We start from the raw sequence: 22,654 nt of genomic DNA, 5'->3' as shown, positions 1-22,654 counted from the left end.
GATATCAAATTCTCCAGGAGTACAACATCGCCATACACCAGCTGTTATTCTATGCATATTTACATGGGAATCAACTCAACAGACTCCATGGAAACTGGGTAAACATAGGATCAGGCTGAACATAGTGGGGAGGGTCCGTGGCTCAGTGGTGGAGCGCTTGCAGGCAGAAGGTCCTAAGTTCAGTCCCCAGCATCTCCAGCTGAAAGGATCAGACAGTATAGCATTCCCAGCCTTTTTTGCTGCAGGGACCCACAACTAGAAATTTGCTTGGTATGATGACCTGTCCAGGGCCAGCCCTTGGATTTTTTCTACTTGCAGAGAACTATGACCTTGTTGTCCATCTAGTCTGGCACCACAGTTTCTACAGCAACCAACCAGGAAGTAGTTGAGAAACCCATAAATGTAGCACAAAGGGATCAGTTGTACCCAAACAAGTGATGATCCATTTCCCCCTCTTTTCAGCTGCTTCCGAAAGTAGCTAGTGGCCAGACAGATCCCCCCCTCCAGTTGTCACAGAGGAAGGTGGGGGAGGTGGCTGTGGACAAGGAGGATGAAGAGGGAAAGGCTGATGCAAAGGGCAAGAGTGGTCAATTAGGGAAGGCTGTCCTGTGGCCCACTTCACAAACCACTTTTGGGTCCTGACCCACAGGCTGGGAAACACTGAGGTGGTGGGAAAGAGCTCTGCTTGAGAACCTGGAGAGAGCGCCTGTCAGCCTGAGTAGACAATACTGACCTCAGTGGCCTGATTCAGTATAAGAAGCTTCACGTGTGGTCATAATAATGAACTATCCCAAATCCATATTGTTTTGTATGTCTCCCATTCCATCCCAGTAAATGACATATCCTTGAAAATATGAATAGAACTCAGATTTATTTCTCCACTGAGAAATGTCTGAAAGATCTGGCATTCAGTTTCCTTCAACTTTGCATTTCCTCCAGAAGAGGGAATTTAAAAGAAAAAAATTGAACGTGCATCCCAGTTTTTCCATACCTTTGTTCAAGTGGGCATTTTCAGACATTGACCAGCATATTCCCCTTGATGCTGGAGGCAGGAGCTGTGTTGAATGCACGCCCTCACCAGGCCATTGCAGAAACTGCATGCTTGGCTGATTCCCCCACCAAAAGCCAAATACCTGCAGATTCTCTCTGATCCGTAGCATTTGGAATTTCTGTGTCCTAACATCAAATGAAAAGAAGATTGCTTGTTTAGTAATTTGGGTGGAATATAATAGTTGTGCTAGGATTACTTGGGGGGGGGGGGGTGGAATCTGCCACAACATGACTTGGCTTGTAACCATTTTAAAAACACCACCATGAAGTGTTTTACTTATCAGAATGAAAACCTTCTAATGCAATATTATCTCAGCTAAGCCAGTTGGGAAAGGCTCCAGCATATGTTGTGATCTCTCCCTTCCTGTGGATTTACTAGTGAGTAAGCGCTCCAGGCAGGTGAAGAGCAGCAGCAGCAGAACTTCCCAGTCCTCTTGCAAAAGATACCCCTTCCCCAGGTACCAACTCTGGCTCTGCCCTAATTGCAGTTTTCAGAACAGGGACAAAGCATGCATTACAGAAATCAAGACTGGAGGTGACCATCACATGCATCACTGTGGTTAGGTGCTCTGGGGCCAGACAGGGCGCTCGTAGTTTAGCTTGACGAAGATGGAAGAACGCCAGCTGTGCTACTTTCAGAACTTGTGCCTCCATAGATAAGGAGGCATTAAAAATTATGCCTGGGTTTCTGGCCATCTGTGCAGATAATTGCACTGTTTCCTGTCTGGGTAGGCAAACTTTCGGGCCTGGTCCTTTCCTGCCCAGCCATAGGACCACTGTCTTGGAAGGGCTCAGCTTCAGATGATTTTCTAGCAGATAAGATGTTTACATCTTAGGCTAGCAGATAAGATGTTTACAGGAACACTGGCAACAATGTATCACAGCAGGGAGACTATGCAGTGTGAAAGCCATGGGATCAAAGAAGGGGGGGGGGAATCAAAGGGATACTACAGAGTCATAAGCATTTTGGTTACATGGGAAAGGTAACAAGAACAAATCACACCAAGATGGAGTCTCTTAGGTTCACTGAAATCAAACATGGCAGAGAGCAGAAGCTGATCCTGACATGCAGGACACCCACAACCCTATAGCTGACAGTGTAACCTGCCACCCCCTTGAGCCTTCACAGAATCAGCTCTCCGTCAGATGGCTCTCCAGCCTCTGTTTAAAAATCTCCAAAGATGGAGAACCCACCACCTCCCGAGGAAGCCTGTTCTACTGAGAAACTGCTCGAACTGTCAGGAACTTCTTCCGGATGTTTAGATGGAATTTCTTTTGAATTAACTTCATCACATTGGTTCTAGTCTGTCCGTCCGGGGCAAGAAAGAACAATTCTGCTCCATCCTCTATAGCAGTGGTCCCCAACCACCGGGCTGCGGCTCCCTCTCTCCGCCCCCCCCCCCGCAGTAAGAAACTTCCCAGGCCGCAAGCAAATCAGCCGGCAAAGCCGATTTTTGTGGGAGGGGGGAAGAGGGAAGAAGGGCCACCGGCGCAAATGCGCATGCGCGGCAGGTCCGCACATGTGTGTTTGCACCATGTGCGGGGCAAACGCGCATGCACGGCCACCGGATTGCCCTCTCACCTTCCCACCGGTCCGCAGCCTTATAAAGGTAGTGGACCACTGCTCTATAGGGCACCCTTTTAAATACTTGAAGATGGTTACCAGATCCCCTCTCAGTCATCTCCTTTCCAGGCTAAACAGACCAAGCTCCCCCAACCTTTCCTCATACGTCTTGGTCTCCAAACCCCTCACCATCTTTGTTGCCCTCCTCTGGACATGTTCCAGTTTGTCAACATCCCTTTTCAACTGGGGTGCCCAAAACTGAACACAGAACTCCAAGTGAGGCCGAACCAATGCAGAGTAAAGCGGTACCATCACCTCCCTTGATCTGGACACGATACTCCATTTGATACAGCCCCAAATTTGGCTTTTTAGCCACTCACTGCTGACTCATGTTCAATGTATGGTCTACTAAGACACCTAGATCCTTTTCGCACATGCTACTGCCAAGACAAGTCTTCTCCATTGGTGTCTATGGTTTTTCCTACCTAATTGCAGAACATTACATTGGTCCTTATTGAATCGCATTTTATTTATTTTATTTTATTTAGATTTTTATACTGCCCTTCCCTATAGCTCTGGGCAGATTTAGTTTCAGTTTAGACCAGTTCTCGAGCCTTTCATTAACATCCTGTATTCTGATTCTGTCTTCTGTTGTGTTTGCTACCCCTCCCAGTTTAGTATCATCTGCAAATTTAATAAGTATCCCTTATTAAATCATCTTCCCCTCCTTAGCTCAGTTTAATCCAATTCAGTTTACTGATCAGTCATTGGCCATTTCAAACAAATTAACTGTTGTATGCAAACCAGTTAAAATTGGAATATAAAACTTATAAAACCAAAAAGGATTTAAAAGTTGTCTAATGGGTTCCTACATGGTAGTATTGTGGCAAGTTCTTAAAGAGATGGGAATACCAGAGCATCTTATCTGTCTCTTAAGAAACCTATATGCAGGTCAAGAAGCATCAGTGAGAACCGGGCATGGAATCACTGATTGGTTCAAAATTGAGAAAGGAGTTCGGCAAGGCTGTATATTGTCGCCTTGCCTATTTAACTTGTATGCGGAGCACATCATGAGAAAGGCAGGATTAGAGGAGTCACAAATTGGGATCAAAATTGCAGGGAGAAATATCAACAATCGCAGGTATGCAGATGATACCACTCTAATGGCAGAAAGTGAAGACGAACTAAAGAGCCTCTTGATGTGGGTGAAGGAGGAGAGTGCAGAAGCTGGCTTGAAAGTCAAACAAAGCTCATGGCATCTGGCCCTCTCAATTCCTGGCAAATAGATGGGGAAGAAATGGAGGTAGTGACAGATTTTATTTTCCTGGGCTCCAAGATCACTGCAGATGGGGACTGAAGCAAATAAATTAAAAGACGCTTGCTCCTGAGGAGGAAAGCTATGGCAAATCTAGACAGCATCCTAAAAAGCAGAGACATCACCCTGCCAACAAAAGTGTGTGTAGTCAAGGCTATGGTCTTTCCTGTTGCAACATATGGCTGTGAAAGTTGAACCATAAGGAAGGCCGAGCGTCAAATAATTGAGCTTTTGAACTGGAGAAGACTCTTGCGAGTCCCTTGGACTGCAAGGCAAAGAAACCGGTCAGTCCTAGAGGAGATCAGCCCTGACTGCTCCTTAGAAGGCCAGATCCTGAAGATGAAACTCAAATACTTTGGCCACCTCATGAGAAGGAAGGGATCCTTGGAGAAGAGCCTAATGCTGGGAGCGATTGAGGGCAAAAGAAGAAGGGGACGACAGAGAATGAGGTGGCTGGATGGAGTCACTGAAGCAGTCAGTGTAAGCTTAAATGGACTCCAGGGAATGGTAGAGGATGGGAAAGCCGGGAGAATCATTGCCCATGGGGTCGTGATGGGTCGGACACGACTTCGCACCTAAGAAGAAGAAGAAGAAGAAGAAGAAGAAGAAGAAGAAGAAGAAGAAGAAGAAGAAGAACAACAACAACAACAACAACAACAACAACAACAACAACAACAACAACAACAACAACAACAACAACAACAACAACAACAACAACAACAACAACAACAACAACAACAACAACAACAACAACAACAACAACAACAACAACAACAACAACAACAACAACAACAACAACAACAACAACAACAACAACAACAACAACAACAACAACAACAACAACAACAACAACAACAACAACAACAACAACAACAACAACAACAACAACAACGTATAAAATTATACAGAAGAGTATACAATATTAGGGGAAAAAACCATGCTGGTTAGAGTTTTAGCTCTGGTTACACAATTTGGACTTTGTTTTTTTAGTGGCTAGGGAAACCCATGCAATCCTATTGGTAACATAGGCATCAATATCTGACAGTAGAAAAATTGTATTTTCAGTTTTTGAGAGACCCGAGGTGGTCGGGAGCATTCTTTTGATATACTTGCCTCTTGGTTCATCATAGAGGGGGCAGTCCGTAACATAGTGCATGAGGTCCTCAATCACCCCCCTATCACATATGCAGGTGCATTCAGATAGGGGGAAGATGAGAGAACCGACTGCTATGCACTGCTGTAGGTAGAGACTGGAACCTTAGATGGGTAAATGCCATCCTGAATGTTAAAGATGGCAAACTCTCCAGATATGAGGATCGCCAATGGAATCTCTTGAAATATTTGAAAAGAGGGACAGCTCTGGACTGAGTGATTATATTGCCGTCTAGTATTGTGCCCATTTGATAGATCCATTCCTGGAGCTCCTTCACCGAGCTTCCATGCCTGATTAGATCGTCTGGGATAGAATAATGCAAGGCAATACCGTTTAAATACGCTGGGTAAATTCTATCGTCAACAAGAGAAAGCGTTGGGTTCTGGCTGCAGACAGCATCAGAAGTCTTTTGTGCACATTTCAGCCCTCCTTAGCTATGGCTTGAAAGGGCAGATGAGAGAGCAATGTGCCTCTCATCAGCCTGTCAATCACGCCAGCCAACCTAACGCATCCAGGCATATCTAGTTGCTGGTTCCCATGATGTCCAAAATGTCTTTAATTTTTATTTTCACTTATTCATTGCTATGCATACACACTGCATTATATATGCATAATAATATTAAAAATTGAAAGCAATGCGTGGCATTGAACATTCATTGCCATGCAAGGCAAATAAGAACAACAAATACAGCAGGGTGAGGGAGGCATATTCTTGCCATCCAAGCTGTCAAAACCCGTCTGTTCTGCTGCTCCCTCCTGCACACACACATACACACACACTTCCCCTGCCCCCCCGCTCCCCTTGGAGGCCTAGCCACTGCTGCCGCTGCCACCACCGCATCTCCCCCCCCCCCACGCCTCCCTTTGAGGCCTCGCCACCACGGCCGCCAATGTACTTACAAGGTACTTGGGGAGGGAGGGAGGGAGGGGAAGGGAAGGGTTAAATGACAGGTGGGATCTGCCTCCTTTGATGAGCTGGGAAAGGTTGGGGGAGAGGGCGGGAGCAAGGCCAGGACAAAGCTGGCAGGCTACAGCGTGTTTTCCCCACCGTACCTTCCTACTGCTGCTTGAAGGCTGGTTGTATGCTGGAGGATCATGCATTTTACGGTGGTGAATCCACTTTCTGGGATCACCAAGTCTCGAATTAAAATGAAGGACTTTGCGAGCCGGCCACTGGCCAGCCTCTGCAGGTGGGCGACATCATGTGAAGGGGCTGCAATATCCCACCTGCCTCTGGGGGATCTCCCTTGGTCCTCATAATTCATCATGAATTATGTTAGCATATATTTTCTTGTGGGCCCTGGAAGAGCTTCCTGAATGGGTGGGAGTTGATTTTGAATATAGTTTTAAAATGTGCTAAACCTTTATTGGGTGATATAACCATATTGACTCCCCCCCCCCCCAATGGCCAATGATGGGCCTGGAGGGGGTGGGAATGCGAAAGACCATGATTGGGCCATGGGCACAGTTATGCTTTCCAGCCATATTCTGCACAATCTTGCCTTTTCTGGGGGTTCTCAAAGCCTGAAGAATGTTCAGGGGTTTCTTAATGTTGAGAAAGGCTGAGAAAGGCAGGCCTATAGAAATAACTGTTGGGAGAGAGAATTCCAGAGGAGCCAAAACGGTTATGAGCGTGTTTTGTTTTCACATAAAAATGAAAGGATTTCCCTGTGCTATTCATTCACTTAAGGTGGAATGACTTCTTGGGGTAAGAAATTCTAAACACACTGACTGGATATCCTGAAATAACTTGGGCGGTGGGTAGAGAGGGGTGGCTGTGGAATATTAAAGCCACCAATGTGATGCCAGGAGTTCTCCTTCAATAAGGTGTGAGCCATGCGCTCCAAACTCCTGCAGACCACTACAGGAAACTCTAATGAAAAGGGTACAATACCCTTGGGCACCTTTCTGAAGATCAACAAGTTCCTAGGACGGATGCCGTAGCTTGGCTCTCCATAAATAGATTACTGTTCTGTCTCCTGTGGAATACCAAATAGGGTCAAAAATGCAAAGCCTCCAAATAGATGTGGGAAGAAGCAGGTTTGGTTCTGAGGTGGGCACTAGGGTGCCTGTGAATGCCATGGCGAAGAGGGCTGGTCAAAGTAACCCTTTCTGTCTTTGAAGCCCGTAAGGAGTATATTTTCCTTAGTTATTCTTGGTTCCAGGGGAAAGGTTCTCCTTGGGCATCATTTTCCTTGTCCTGTTGAGCAGGGGTGTCTTCTTCATTGTCTAGTTTAAAGAGCCAGTCTGGTGGAGCAGTTCAAGGGTCAGACTAGGATCTGGGAGAACCAAGTTTGAATTCTGACTCAGCTGTGGAAGCTCATTGGGGGACCTGGGACTCTCTTGGTCCTAACTTGTTTTGCAAGGTGGTTGTTGTCATGAGGATAAAATGCTTCTGCATTTTAATTTAAAATCCTCATGCAGGGTACAAGTGAAGTAAATGAAATCATTTCCTGCATCCTGACTGGCAAACCCAAGACAGTAGGGTCTCTGTTTTGAGCAATGCACTTGGTTGGCGGATCAGAGAACCTGCTGAAAGTCATTCTCTGTTGTCTTCTCGGTGTTCTTGAGCCGGCTGTGTCCTTTGTATCCATCCATCACAGCAGTAGCCTTTGGGGATGCCACCTGAGCATCACAAAGGAGAACATGCTGATATTCCCATTCCAGAGGCATAGCTACATCAAGGCGGTCCTTGGCCATCTCCACGCTCAAAGCAAGCAGGGCCTGTTGTTGTGCCATAACTGAGGAGTTTGACAATGCTGCAGCAATTTGCATTGGAATAGTGGACCATGGGCTTTGGTGAATGGGGTAATGTTCTGTGCTTTCAACTGAGCATAGACTGGGACACAAAAAAGAGCCTCCTGGTACATTGCGTACTTTCTGCTGAGAGTTCCCAAAGACCCTTTTGCCAGCAAACAAATAAACCAGCATGGTTGGAGACGTTATTTCCAGTGTAGGGTGTAGTTTTTTAAACAAATAATAAAGCATTTTGTTCAAATACTGCATGTATCCTGAAAAACCCATTTAACCATTCAAGGGAGCGGCTGAAGCAGGTTTCCCCACTGCCCGTTAGGCGGGGAGGCAGGTGAGGCACCCCTTCACATAAGATTCCATGTGCTTCCACAGAGACGGCCACCAATAGTGCCCGTGCACTAAATGTGAAGCTTTTACAAATCCATAATGACCCACAGGTTTCAAATTGTGGCACAGTTTAAGTACGTCAGATCGAGCAGCTGCAGGAACAAAGAGGAGATCCCACTTCCAAACAACCCCTTCTTCTCCTGCAAGTCCGGGCAGAGCACAGCGAATTCAGTATCCTCCCCTAAGTCTCTCTGCAGTCAACCCCCCAAGGTGGAGCGCAGCTGTGATGTCTTTTACATGGCACAGCGGCCAGCCCCAGGTGGGAGGGATGGAAGACCGAATCCACCACCGGATCCACCTTACTTTAATGTTGGAGTAGGTGGGAAAGGGTGTCAACAAGAAAGTTGTATTTCCCTGGAGGTGCTTTGATGTGAACAAGAAGCGTGAGAAGAACTCCGCACACCGAATCTGTTTGGCGGTCATAGCCCTTGTAGATTTTTGTCATTGGCCCACACCTCAAAGAGTACCGAAGACCCTTCTAACCCAATGTCAAAAGGTGGACAGTATAATAGCCGACACCTCTTTCTCCCAAATGGCCCAGTTTCTCTCGGTCTCCATAAATTTTTTTGTAATATAGGTTAGTGGATGTAGCTACCCATCCTTCCCTTTCTGGATTATGACCCCCATTGCCACATCCCTAGAATCAACCTGGAGGATGAAGGGCTGCATTGGAACAGCATGTCGCAAGATAGAGTTTCTTTAACTCATTACAGACATGCTGGCACTCGCCTGTGTTGGGATGACAGGCTTGAAATAAAAACCACGCTTGAGAAAAGTTGAATGGTTTATTCAGAGCAGATCTCCCAGGATTCAACAGTACAGCAAAGCAACAGTTCTTATCCACCAAAATTCTCCTGCCTTTCCCAGGCCTCGTACCAGCCCCCTCAGACACAATACCCCCCCCCAAAAATATAGGTGCCAAGGTGGGAGATTATCCAGACTAGATAACAGGTGTCAATGCTGAACTTGGAGTACAGTAGCTACTTCTACAAGCTAGACAGTGAGACAAGAAGCATTCCAAGATGATTACACAAAGGTCAAATAAGCAACCTCAAATCATGGCAGAACCCTGGTTCCGACAGCCTGTCCATTTGAGTGGAGCCTGTCCATTTCTCATTAGCCCCCCCCCCCCCCAGTTTTCAATAAGTCCATGAGAGGGAGTACCACTCGGGCAAAATTGGGGATGAAAATTCTGTAGAAATATGAGAATCCTAGGAAGCTTTGTGATTGCCTCCAGTTCCGGGGTGGAGGGGGGGGTGCACAACTCAGCATATCTTAGACTGTGTTGGGATCCATACTCAAACCCTGCGGCGATTCCCGGTATTCTGGGAAACCTAAACTTTCTTTCCGGAACTCACACTTTGACAGTTTTGCACACAGATGGTTTGCCGTTAACCTCTTTAACACTTCTCGCACCAATTTAATGTGTTCTTCAATTTAATGTGTTCTTCCGAAGTGGACAAGTTGCTGGGGTCGGTCAGGGCAACCACCTGCCCCCTTGATCCCTGTCCCTCTTGGCTTCTCAAGGGGAGCGGAGAACGGATAGGAGGCCAACGCAGGGATATTATCAACCTTTCCCTGAGTTCCGGGGAATTCCCCGAGCGGCTGAAGGAGGCGGTGGTTCGCCCTCTCTTGAAAAAACCAACGCTGGACCCGCAGGACCCTGCCAACTACCGCCCGGTGTCACATCTAGCGTTCCTGGGCAAGGTGGTGGAAAGGGCTGCGGCGGACCAGCTCCTAGCTTTCTTGGATGAAACTTCGGCACTCGATCCATATCAGTCTGGCTTCCGCCCTGGCCACGGGGTGGAGACGTTGTTGGTCGCCCTGCTGGATGATCTCCGTCGCCAGCTGGATAGAGGCGAGTCATCCGTGCTGGTCCTTCTGGATCTGTCAGCTGCTTTCGACATCGTGGACCATGAGATATTGGTCCACCGCCTCGCCGGTACGGGGATACGGAGTACAGCCTTGCGCTGGATACGCTCCAGAGGGTTGCAGTGGGGGATGAGCTCTCGCGCCCTTATGGACTCCCTTGTGGGGTCCCACAGGGCGCGGTTCTCTCCCCCACACTATTTAACATCTTCATGCGCCCTCTGGCCCAGCTGGTACGGAGTTTTGGGTTGGGCTGCCATCAGTACGCTGATGACACCCAGCTCTCTCCACATGGATGGCCACCCAGACTCCCCCCCGGAACCATTCGCCAGATGTTTGGAAGCGGTGAAAGAATGGTTTGAGCAGAGTCGCCTGAAACTCAACCCCTCCAAGACGGAGGTCCTGTGGCTGGGAAGTAGGGGGTGGAAACAGGAAGCGCATTTACCCACCCTGGCAGGGGCGCATCTTACCATCGCGTCCCAGGCCAGAAACATGGGTGTGACCATTGATGCCTCCCTGACTATGGAGGCGCAGGTCAGGAAAGTAGCCGGCCAGGCATTTTTCCATCTACGCCAAGCTCGGCTACTAGCGCCCTACCTGTCCCCCGAACACCTGGCCACTGTGATCCATGCAACAGTCACCTCCAGATTAGATTTCTGTAACTCGCTCTACACGGGCCTATCCCTGTCTCTGATCCGGAAACTCCAGCTAGTACAAAATGCAGCTGCTAGGGTCCTCACCAGCACACCTTGGAGGGCCCACATCCAGCCTGTGCTGAGGCAGCTGCACTGGTTACCAATTGCTGTCCAGATCCGGTTCAAGGTTCTGGTTTTAACCTTTAAGGCTTTACGCGGGCTGGGACCCACATACCTGAGGGACCACCTAGTGCCCTACGTCCCCCGCAGGGCTCTGCGCTCTGTGAGTGACAATCTTCTGGTCGTTCCCGGCCCTAGGGAAGCACGCCTAGCCTCGACCAGGGCCAGGGCCTTTTCGGTCCTGGCCCCCACGTGGTGGAATGAGCTTCCGGGTGAACTGCGGGCCCTGCGGGACCCTTCAACGTTCCGCAGGGCCTGCAAGACGGAGCTCTTCCGCCAGGTCTATGGTTGAGGCTGGGGCTGCTGGGGTACATCGACTGCTCTCCCCCGGGCTTCTTGAACATCGTTGACCTCCTTCTCCTCCACCCCCCCTTTTTTAGGAATGGGGGTAGGAAGGGGATCTTATTATTGTGCCGTCATGTTGTGACATTTTAAAGTCTTTTAATGGGAGTTTTAATGGGGTTTTTAAGACACTGTAACCCGCCACGAGCCATTTGGGAGTGGCGGGAAATAAATCGAAATAATAATAATAATAATAATAATAATAATAATAATAATAATAATAATAATAATGGTGTGTGAATATAACAAAATATCAAAATAAACCAAGGCCCCTTTGTACAATAAATCATGTAAAACCTTATTAATCAAATTCTTGAACACTCCGGGCATGCTGGATAACCTGAACGGCATCACAAGGTACTCAAATTGTTCCAAAGGCCGTCAAATGCTCGGGTCCGGAGCAGCTGTGTGAGACGTGACAGGGCAAATGAACCCACAAGCCAGGTTCTTATTTAGGAAAGCCCACAACTCCCTCATCTCCTGTGGGCTCGTGGAATACATTTTTGCCTTGGGCAACGGCCCCACCAGCTTCAGTTCAATTTCACAGACCATTTTTTGGTGGGGGGGGAGGGACGACAATTTATCACATTCACATTCCTCAAACACATCCTGCAGGTCCCAATATTCTTTAGGCAGGATGGCCTATTCCTCCTGCCCACCCTCACATGGTCACAGTGTCCCTGAGATTCATGGTGGGGGGCAGCCACCCTGCAATGATTTCAACAGCCTGGATCATGAAACGTGAGTACCCGTGCTCTCCACCTTACACTGGGATCATGTTTCCAGAGCCAGTCCAGACCCAGCTTAAAAGAGAAAACCGACTCTGTTGCCACCACCAGTTGAATTCTTTCCTGGTGTTCTTCAATGTCCAGGTGAAAGAGGGCTGTTTGGTGTGTAGCTGCACCACTTTTTGAGAACCCCCATCCATTTGTGTGATATGTATGGGCCATTGTCAGGGTTCCAACCCTATCCTTAGGGCGCATGTCATTTCGGGGTTTAGGATAGATCGTGTGCACCCGCAGTCCAGCACTCCCTGGACCCTCATCCCTACTCGAGTCTCTGGCTCTGATAGTCACTGGGATCAACAGGAGGGAGATGGGACTTACTGATGGTCTGCCGCTAGCATGGACCTGCTTGCGGGGTTGTCTTACAGCACGTCAGCCTCATTTCCTGTTGGCTTGCAGGGAGCCACTTCCTCCTCTGATACCTCGGAGGAGTCCCAGGCAAGGGGTTCAACCAAGGGGGTCAGTAGAACCTGCACATTCTTCTTAGTCGTTTTACCCTCCGGGGGCAGGGGCCGGGCTTTTGGAGTTGCAGGTACTTGCACTTTTGGTTTCTTTGCCTTTCAGAATGGATACTTGGCTATGAAATGACCGGCGCCTCCACATCCCAGGCACAAACTTTTCTTGCAACGCCTGGTTCTCTCAGTGGCATCATAGGCTGGTGGTCTCTGGGATGGGCTCTTCTATGGGAAGGTGGGCTGGTTGGCCACTTTCTTGCCAGGATCCCTGGCTTCACCTTCTCCATGATGCGCAGACGGGCCTCGACTTTCCCCACCAGGCGGACCGAGCCCAACAGGGTTTCTGGATTCGCCTGACTCAGGCATTCTCGCAGCAACTCCCTGTGCAGACCCTCTAGAAAAAATTGCACTTTAGTCACCTCATTCCATTGGTAGTCTTTTGTTGAGAGATGACAGAAATCACTGGCATACAGGGAGATGGTCTTATTTCCCTGGCGCAGACTCTGGAGTTGGTCCCAAGCCACATCTGCCTGCAGCGGATCTACAAAGTGGCCACACAAAGTTTGCAGTTCCAGGGCCTCCATGTCGAACATCCCCACATACTATTTGGCCACCTCCTTTTGAAGACAAGTCCCAACATAGCGTACCCTCTCCACCCCATCAGTGAAGAGGTGTCCACAGTCGACTATGTACGTATGTACTTAGAATCATAGAATCATAGAGTTGGAAGGGGCCATACAGGCCATCTAGTCCAACCCCCTGCTCAACGCAGGATCAGCCCTAAGCATCCTAAAGCATCCAAGAAAAGTGTGTATCCAGCCTTTGCTTGAAGACTGCCAGTGAGGGGGAGCTCACCACCTCCTTAGGCAGCCTATTTCACTGCTGAATTACTCTGACTGTGAAATTTTTTTCCCTGATATCTAGCCTATATCGTTGTACTTGAAGTTTAAACCCATTACTGCGTGTCCTCTCCTCTGCAGCCAACAGAAACAGCATCCTGCCCTCCTCCAAGTGACAACCTTTCAAATACTTAAAGAGGGCTATCATGTCCCCTCTCAACCTCGTTTTCTCCAGGCTGAACATTCCCAAGTCCCTCAACCTATCTTCATAGGGCTTGGTCCCTTGGCCCCAGATCATCTTTGTCGCTCTCCTCTGTACCCTTTCAATTCTATCGACGTCCTTCTTGAAGTGAGGCCTCCAGAACTGCACACAGTACTCCAAGTGTGGTCTGACCAGTGCCGTATACAATGGGACTATGACATCTTGTGATTTTGATGTGATGCCCCTGTTGATACAGCCCAAAATGGCATTTGCCTTTTTTACTGCTTCATCACACTGCCTGCTCATGTTTAGTTTACAATCCACAAGTACCCCAAGGTCTCGTTCACACACAGTGAACACATCCAGTAGGCATGCTTTTCATTTTTCTGACTCAGATGAAGAACTTTACATTTATCTTTATTAAATTGCATCTTGTTCTCATTTGCCCATTTTTCCATTGTGTTCAGATCTCGTTGAACTCTGTCTCTATCTTCCGGAGTATTTGCTAGTCCTCCCAATTTGGTGTCATCTGCAAACTTGATGAGTAGTCCCTCCACCCCCTTATCTAGATCATTAATAAATATGTTAAAAAGTACCGGGCCGAGCACCGAGCCCTGAGGTACCCCGCTACTCACCTCTCTCCAGTCTGATGCAACACCATTGACAACAACTCTTTGAGTGCGGTTCTCTAACCAATTCCCTATCCACCTGACTATCTGAAAATCCAGATTGCAGTCCTTCAATTTATCCATCAGAACATCATGGGGCACCTTGTCAAAAGCTTTACTAAAATCCAAGTAAATGACATCAACCAAATTTCCCCGATCCAGCAAACCTGTTACTTGGTCAAAAAAGGAAACCAGGTTGGTCTGGCAGGACCTGTTGGAGACAAATCCATGCTGACTTCCTTGGGTCACCAAATTGTCCTCCAGATGTTTGCAGATCGCTCCCTTTAATATCTGCTCCATTATCTTCCCCACAACAGAGGTCAGACTCACTGGTCTGTAGTTTCCCGGGCCATCCTTCCTCCCTTTTTTGAAGATCGGAATAACGTTTGCTCTCTTCCAGTCCTCCAGGATATCTCCAGTCCTTAAAGAGGTTCCGATGATGATGGACAAGCGCTGTGCCAGTTCTCTGGAAATTTCTTTGAGTACTCTCGGGTGCATTTCATCCGGACCAGTGGATTTGAACTCATCCAGTGCAGCTAAATGCCTCTCGACAACCTCTCTATCCATGTTAACCTGCCACCCAGACACTATCCTTTGGCTACGGCCATCTCTAGATGTGCCAAAACACTTTGACCTGTGGGAAAAAACAGATGTAAAATAGGCACTAAGCCTTTCTGCTTTTTCTGCATCCTCCGTTAGAGTTTGTCCATCCGCACCCAACAGTGGGCCTATTGCCTCCTTTACTTTACATTTGCTCCTCACATAACTAAAAAATCTTTTCTTGTTACAATGGGCTTCCCTGGTCAATCTTAGCTCACTCTCAGCTTCGGCCTTTCTGATGATTGATCTACAGTGCCTAATAACCTGTAGGTACTCTTCTTTAGAGCTCTGTCCTTCCCTCCATTTCCTGAACATTTTCCTTTTCTTTCTTAGTTCCTCTTGAAGTTCTCTGTTCATCGAAATAGGCTTCTTAGAGCTCCTGCAGTGTTTTCGTCTTTCTGGGATAGTCATTGATTGAGCATGCAATAGCTCTTGTTTGAGTAGTGCCCACCCTTCACATGCTCCCTTCCCTTCCAGCATTCTCGTCCATGATATGACACTCATCATGTCTCTGAGTTTGTTAAAGTTTGCCCTACGAAAATCCAACATCCGCGCCTGGCTACAAGCTTCCTTGGCTCCCCATCTCAAAAGGAATTCTATGAGGACATGGTCACTTCCCTCTAGGGTCCCTACCTCCTTCACCTCATCCACCAACTCTTGCCTGTTGGTCAGTATTAAGTCCAGTATGGCTGAACCTCTTGTGGGTTCATCTACCATTTGATAAATGAAATTGTCAGCCAGGCAGGTCAGAAACTTGCATGACTGAGGATGCTTCGCAGAGATTGTTTCCCAGCACACATCTGGGAAATTGAAGTCACCCATGATGACAAGGTCCTGACGCTTGGATATTTTCTCAAGCTGCTCACAAAGTGCAGCATCCACATCCTCTCGTTGGTCAGGTGGTCGGTAGCAGACATCAAACACCACACTGTTTGTTTTCCCCTCGCTTATTTTCACCCAGATGCTTTCCACTGTAGATATGCTCTCCTAGAATTTCCTGACAGGTAAGCCCTTTCCTCACATACAGTGCCACTCCTCCACCTCTTCGATCTATTCTGTTTTTTCTGAACAGTTCATATCCATCCACCATTACATTCCAGTCATGAGAATCATTCCACCAAGTTTCTGTGATGCCTACTAGATCATACCTTTCCATCAGCATGAGAAGTTCCAGCTCTTCCTTTTTATTGCCCATGCTTCGGGCGTTAGTATAAAGACATCTGAATCCTTTTACTTTTGGAGACATCTGAATCCTTTTACATGCACCAGGAAATAAACTAATTTGTCAGCTGATTAATCAAAAACAGCTTGGAGCCTCCTGGTCTCTCTTTGCGGATCTGACAGTTGGACTGGGGGGTTCTGGGGCATTCCCGTCCCGCCTCGATCCAGATGGTATGTGCCTTCTCTGTCCGCTGCTTCTGTCTTAGCCTGAAGCTGACACGAAGGCTGGTAGTGGTGCTGCTCCTTCGGTCAATTTCCCAGCACCCTTCCCCGGGGTTGAGGTTCCAGCCTGGAAGACTATGATACTGAGTCTGACAAGGACTCCTTATCCCACCCCTCTGGGAGTTCCTTTTCATTTTGGTTAGGAAACACTGACCTGCCCCTCTCAGCTTCTTGCCTTTTCCCAAATACATCGCAGCAAGGAGGTCCATGGCAGCTTCCAGTTTCTCTTGCAGTATGAGCGCATCATGATTAACCATTGTTTCCATGTCTGGACAAATACTCACTCCCATGGATGATGATTGGGGTCCTCATCATACTGGGTCAGGAGCTGAGTCCCTTGATGCCCTGTCACATACTGGGATGTCAGAGAGCCCCACCAGGACAGTGTGCTTAGTACCTTCGCTCATCTCCGACAACCATGGCACCACATGCCTCTCCTTGTTGAGAGATGATAGAGATCACTGGCAGATGACAGATCAGAAATCACTTACCCTTCTTGGGTTCCCAAGTGGAGGCAGCCACCTCACACTCTGCAGTGGCCTTGGCCATTTGGGTTTCTGAAGCCTTTTCTTCCATCTGCATAGTGAAAATGGGGGTAGCAGAGTTCTGGCTAACTGCGAGAGTCTTTGAATTCTAAATAAGGTAACTCCTTGATTTGAAGTTTCTTTATTAGAAATGCAAGCATCTACATTGGAGACATAGTCAGAACTGACCCACAAAGCATAGGGTAGAAAATATAGGAGCTTGAGGGGGCTCCCTTCCCCTTGGAACTCGAACCAGGTAGAGTTCTAAAGAAGTCATAATATGGAGATAACAGTCCAGGCATCAAGTGACGGGAAGGTGTGGGAACTAGAGGACAGAGGAGGTAAATAGAGGGCAATAAGTGAGTAGAGGTGAGGAATGTTCGGAGATTAATATGCATAAAATACAACAGTGGGAAATCAACCTGGAGTATCAAAATGAAAGCATCTGGGTTACCTCAGGGCATACTGTTCAAGCTAGACGGACACCCTAAATCACAGCAGAGATATAACCATGGCAGAAATATATGGGGGTTTCTGACACTGCCTGTGTAGTCCATTGTTGAAACTAATTACTAACGGATTTCCCCCTGTAATTTCAGACAGACCCATTTTGGTAACCAGCTGCTAGCGGAATTTATTCCCGTTCATACAGACGCCCTTTCATCAAGTTACCAAAGCATGGTGGAGCTGCCTTTGAGGGGATCTGCTTTCTTCTGTTTTCTGCCCCTTTGTTGTGCTTCTGGATCGAAGTGGTGTGAGGGGGAGGCAACTGCCACCCCCTTTACCTGTTACCAAGCTGGACCTACCTGCTCCATCCTCTTTGAAGTGCCTCGCCCCAACTCTTGTGGTAAAGCTGGTGAAGAGGAACCCCATTCCTCATGCCAGGGAGTCTGAGGAGTGCACTCTGCCCAGTCGGTTGGGGACAGAGCTGCTAGCAAGGGGAGATTTTTGAAATTGTCCCAGAAGGCTAAATTAGGACAAGCCAGACCCCCCCCCCCCGAGAAACTGCCTTCCTCTTGCGAGTGGTTGCAAGTTCGTTTGTGTGTCTTCATGTACAGATTTTTTTGGGGGTTTTAAAGTTAAGAACATCTTAACTTTATTTTATTTAGATTTTAAAAATCGAGGGTGTTATGTTTAGGCGTACCTTCAATTTATTTAGATGTTTCAAATATACTCCAGAAATAATAGTTCTTCCCTAGAAAGGCTCTCCTTTTAATACAAATCTTTCTTCTGTTTTAAGAAGAAAAGACCTTAGAATATATCTGAATTCAGGACACACACACACAATTACCCCTCCCCCCCACACACACACTGAAGTTAGCCTAAAGTTTTCATGGTTTGATTAATGGATTGAAAAATAGAATAACTTTTGAGCCAAGATTTTGAAACTTGAGCTGAAAGGGAGGGAGAAGTCTGTTGTTTGAGGCTGTAGAACAGATGTTTTTACTGGAGAGTAAATTTTGCTTTGAATCTAGGTCGGTTGTATTTGGAATGACAATGAAGGTGGCCGGGGCATGATCCCAGCTGGAAGCAAAAGAATGAGAGTGCTTTCCCTCCTCCCCATCCATATTCCTTCCCTGAGTTGGCTTGGATTTTGGCTCTGGAGTTTTCGTGGCTTCCACTGTTATCATTTCTTGTTGAAACTGGGGGGTTTGGGCTGTGATGCTGAGATTGCCAACTTCCAGGTATGATCTGGAGATCTCCTGGGATTACACCTGATCTCCAGATTACAGAGGTCCCTAGAGAAAAGTGGTTTTGGAGGGTGGATTATATGACATTAGGTCCACTCCGCTTTGTGTCAGGAATTTGGGGGACAAGGAAATTTTTTTTGGGGGGGTGTGACCTATTTACCACTGTGTCAATTTTGAGAAAGCCATGTTTTACCACAGATGATCTGGCAATTCCTAGAGCTACCCCATCTTCAGTATAGCGCCATAGTGGCACATGGAACGCCAGTGGTTGTAGGGCCCAGCATTCCTCGTTCCTAGCTGGTTTGATCCATTCTAACCAGGCCTCCTCTTGTGAGAGTGGGGGGGGGGTTGCTTATTTTCTTCTTTGGTGTGTGTGCCTGACCCACCCAGAAGGGAACAATTGATGAAGTATAAAAACACAGTTGGTTATCAATGTGGCAAATCGAAGAAGAGGGTGTTCCCTGTTCTAGAGAGAATTGCACTCCCTTTGAAACAGCAAATTGCTCCCTTGGAGTTGCTTTTAGATCCATGCCTATGGATTGCGGGGGAGAGAGGTGGATTATTAACCAGCTCTGGTTAGTATTCCTGGAAATGCAAGATGTAGTCATGATTATCTGATTACATCCTGACTGGACTACTGCAATATAGTCTGTGTGGGGCAAGTGATTAGAAATGCACTTTGTACATTTTGGGAAAGTTTTACTGACTTCCAGCTTGTTTCAAGACACCACTGAAACTGTTACTTTTGCAGTCCTAAGTGCTTTGAGACCAGGCCTCTACCTCATGAACCCACCCAGTAATTAAGATCTTGCTTTCATCTTCTAGAAATGGGCTTTTCAGGGGTGGCATCCCATCTGTGTGATGCCCTGTTTCACTTCTGATTACTCTGCACCACGTCTACCAAGTTGCCATGAATCCAGATCCCTGACCCCTGTTTTACCTTGGAATCCTGGGAGTCTCCCATCCTGTGGCCATAAGGCCTCTGGCTCATTCTCCCTTTTCTGCAAACCAAAGTGTCTGGGTGTTATCTCTACTTGCTCTCATCCGGCCCCGAATGGCCTTGTAGCTCTGCAATGTATCAACACTTCTACCCTCTCTACTTCAAAACAGGGTTCTGCTGGCAACCTAGGGCCATTCCCGCCCTTGCACCTTCCCGCCTTGTACCTTCCCGCCCCTCGTCCGCCTCCCCTGTTTGGACACATGTATAAAGGCCCTTTCGAATCATTGTTCTGTGTCTCTGCCAAGACGTTTGCTTCAGTGAACTCTGCCTGTAGTGCCTTTGCAGTAGAACTCTGAATTAAGCTTTCCTATTGGACTTCACCAAGCGGTAGTCTCAAGGTTTGGCTTGACAGTTTTCCCGCAGAGTGTCTTCTGCCTAGTTCCTGACACGAGTTCTTTAAACATTATGATGCAATAGAAAAGAGAGTTGGATACAAAACTTAACAAGGGCATCTTCAATACTATACACAAATCATACAGTCATTAAGTTTAATTTATCATCCTGATCAGGATAACATTCAGTTTATCTAATCTTCATTTTTTACCATTCAACATATGGGTTAATTTACTCAACTGTACAAATTTGTTCAGAATCATGTTCCTTTCCCAATAACTAGAAAAGACTAATCTTGTAGAAGTTAGGACATTTAAAACAAGAGCTTGAAGTACCTTTGGGAAGAATATCTACATCAGGGGTCCCCATGTTTTGGAGCCTGTGGACACCTTTGGAAGTCTGACCTGGTATGGTGGGCACAACTTCAGAATGGCTGACACAGCCAAGGAAAAGGCTGTTGCAGCTTATTTTTAGTCACATGTAAAGATCCTAATGCTGTGGTGACAGCTGCGGCCAAAGCAACATATTTATAAATCTGCATAGTCAATCAAATCTCCAGTGGCCGGTGACAAATCTTTCTGGTCAGAAGCTTCACCTGGCCCCACCCACTTTCTAAAAGCACTTGGTAGGCACCAGGAAAGGTGCTGGGATGCCAGCCTCCAGGTGCCAGCCTCCAGATAGGACCTGGGGATTCCTCAGAATTATAGCTCATCTCCAACTGACTTGGATAACCCAGGCAGACCCAATCCTCGGAACTTTTATAGCTAAGCAGGGTTGACCTTGGCTAATGTTTGGGGGACCTCCAAAGGTTTGGGTGGTAGTTCTTCCAACAACAACAAGCCTTTAATAATAGCATATAAAATACAATATAAGAAGGGAAAGTGCAAAAGGATAGACTGCTAGTGAAAACAAAGGCAAAGATCATGCTTTAGGGTAAGACATAATACATTCACTATTTCTCATGGCAAGATATAAAAACTTTGCAACTGGTTCAGTTATATCAGGGTTCTGGGATGTCAAAAGAAACTGAATCTTACGTACACCTGAATGCAGTTTTCTTTTACACAGCAATGAGTTAAGAAGTTTAGCTCGGATCGAGGAATAAAATGGACAATGGAAGAAAACGTGTGTAATTGATTCTATACAGCATTGTCCACAGGGGCACAACCTAGCTGAATACGGGATCTGTTGAAATCTCCCATATAGAACAGCAGAAGGTAGAGCATTAGTTCTAGCTAACATGAATGCTCTACGCTCTTGTGGGATGATTAGTTGGTAGAAATACACAGCTAGGGGCGGAGAGCTTGGTGAGATCCCCAAGCTCAATGGCGAGCAAACGTTTCTAGCTTTACTGCTAAGTTCCTGCAGTTCTATGTCTAACAGTCTGCGTTTAATTGAATTAAATGCAGTCTTTTCAGATACCTGATACAAGGAGTCTAAAGAGATTCCTATAGATTTTATTTTTCCCTCAATGTGTCTCAACCAAGTAGATGACTCATGTTCAGATAGCATAAGGGAAATTAGACTACTGGGGTCAGATCTAAAATGAATGCGAAGCCAGAGCTTGATTGTTAACAACCATGCTCTGGTTTCCAATAGTCTTTGTCTGGTTTCTAGACATAGGACTGCGTAAGAGACACAGTTCAGGGTCCCAAGGATTTTACGAAGGAAGACTGATTGGGTACTTTCGACTGCTTGGTTAAAAGTGTTGATCCAAATAGGGATGCCATAGAACAGTTGGGCACTTAGTTTCCCATTGAATACTTTGAGGGCTGCTGGCATGTACTGGTTACCATTGGTGTAGAAGAAACGTGTAATTGCCAGGGCACTAGTTTCTGCAGATGTGACTGCATATTTCCTCTGTATAGCCCAATTTGCATTATGGGGAAAAGGTAGTTTTCCAATGAACACTAGGGATTATGATGCAGAGACAGGAAATGGCAAGCCACTTCCAAATGTCTCTTGCCTGGCTGCCAGACAATCCTTGGATCTTCTGGCTACATTATACGTACACCATATAATAAATGAATAAATAAATTGCCAGATTACAGAGATCAGTTTCCCTGGAGCAAATGGATGCTTTGGGTGGAGCTTCATGATCTGGGGTCTAGGGACCAATCCTGTGAGGAAAGGCTGGGGGATTTGGGACTGTTCAGCCTGGAGAAGAAGAGGCTGAGAGGGGACAGTATGGCTCTCTTGAAGTATTTGAATGGTTGTCATTTTCAAGGGGGGCAGGGAAAGGTCCCTGTTGGCGGCAGAGGAGAGGACCTGCATTAATTGTTTTCAACTGCATGTAGAACAGTGCTGGCTAAATATTGGGGGGGGGGATTTCAGAGTAGTTCAGCAGTGGAATTGGCTGTCCAAGGAGGTGGTGAGCTCCCCCTCACTGTGGTCTTTAAGCAGTGGGTGGACAGATACTTATCCTGGATGCTTTAGGCTGATCCTGCATTGTACAGGGGGGTTGGACTAGATGGCCTTTATGGATACCTCCAACTCTACAATTCTATGAGTCTATGCTATCGTACCTCACTGAGGTCCCTGTCCTCCCCAGGCTCTATCCCCAAATCTCCAGTTTTCCAACTCTATCTGGTAACAGTACCCCACCGGTGGCCAAGGGGGGACTTGGCAACCATACAGGAGCCTTGGTCTACATCATTCAGTAGGAAGCATTTAGGGGAGCAAGGCAACACTTGTTTATTCCTTGAAAAACTATTTCCCAATATTCTTTGGCTCTGCCACAATGTGTAAAGTTTGCATCCACTACTCCAGAAATCCAACAATCACCTTTACTGAGTTGTGACTGTTAATTAGAAATGTAATTTCTTCAGCCATTTAGCATAGTTGAATTTGTCCAGTGGATGTTTT

The 22,654-nt window shown here is 47.0% G+C and overlaps 1 protein-coding gene across 9 annotated transcripts in view; it reads left to right on the top strand.

Moving 5' to 3' along the window:
* Positions 1 to 22,654, top strand: part of FGFR3 (fibroblast growth factor receptor 3) — a 148,085-nt gene that overhangs the window by 17,363 nt on the left and 108,068 nt on the right. The gene's annotated exons all lie outside the window — the stretch shown is intronic.

This window comes from Paroedura picta, chromosome 8 (assembly GCF_049243985.1).
Source record: "Paroedura picta isolate Pp20150507F chromosome 8, Ppicta_v3.0, whole genome shotgun sequence".
In the NCBI taxonomy this organism is placed as follows: domain Eukaryota; kingdom Metazoa; phylum Chordata; class Lepidosauria; order Squamata; family Gekkonidae; genus Paroedura; species Paroedura picta.
Note: the sequence above shows the minus strand (reverse complement) of the source record. Positions and strands in the feature narration are given on the sequence as shown.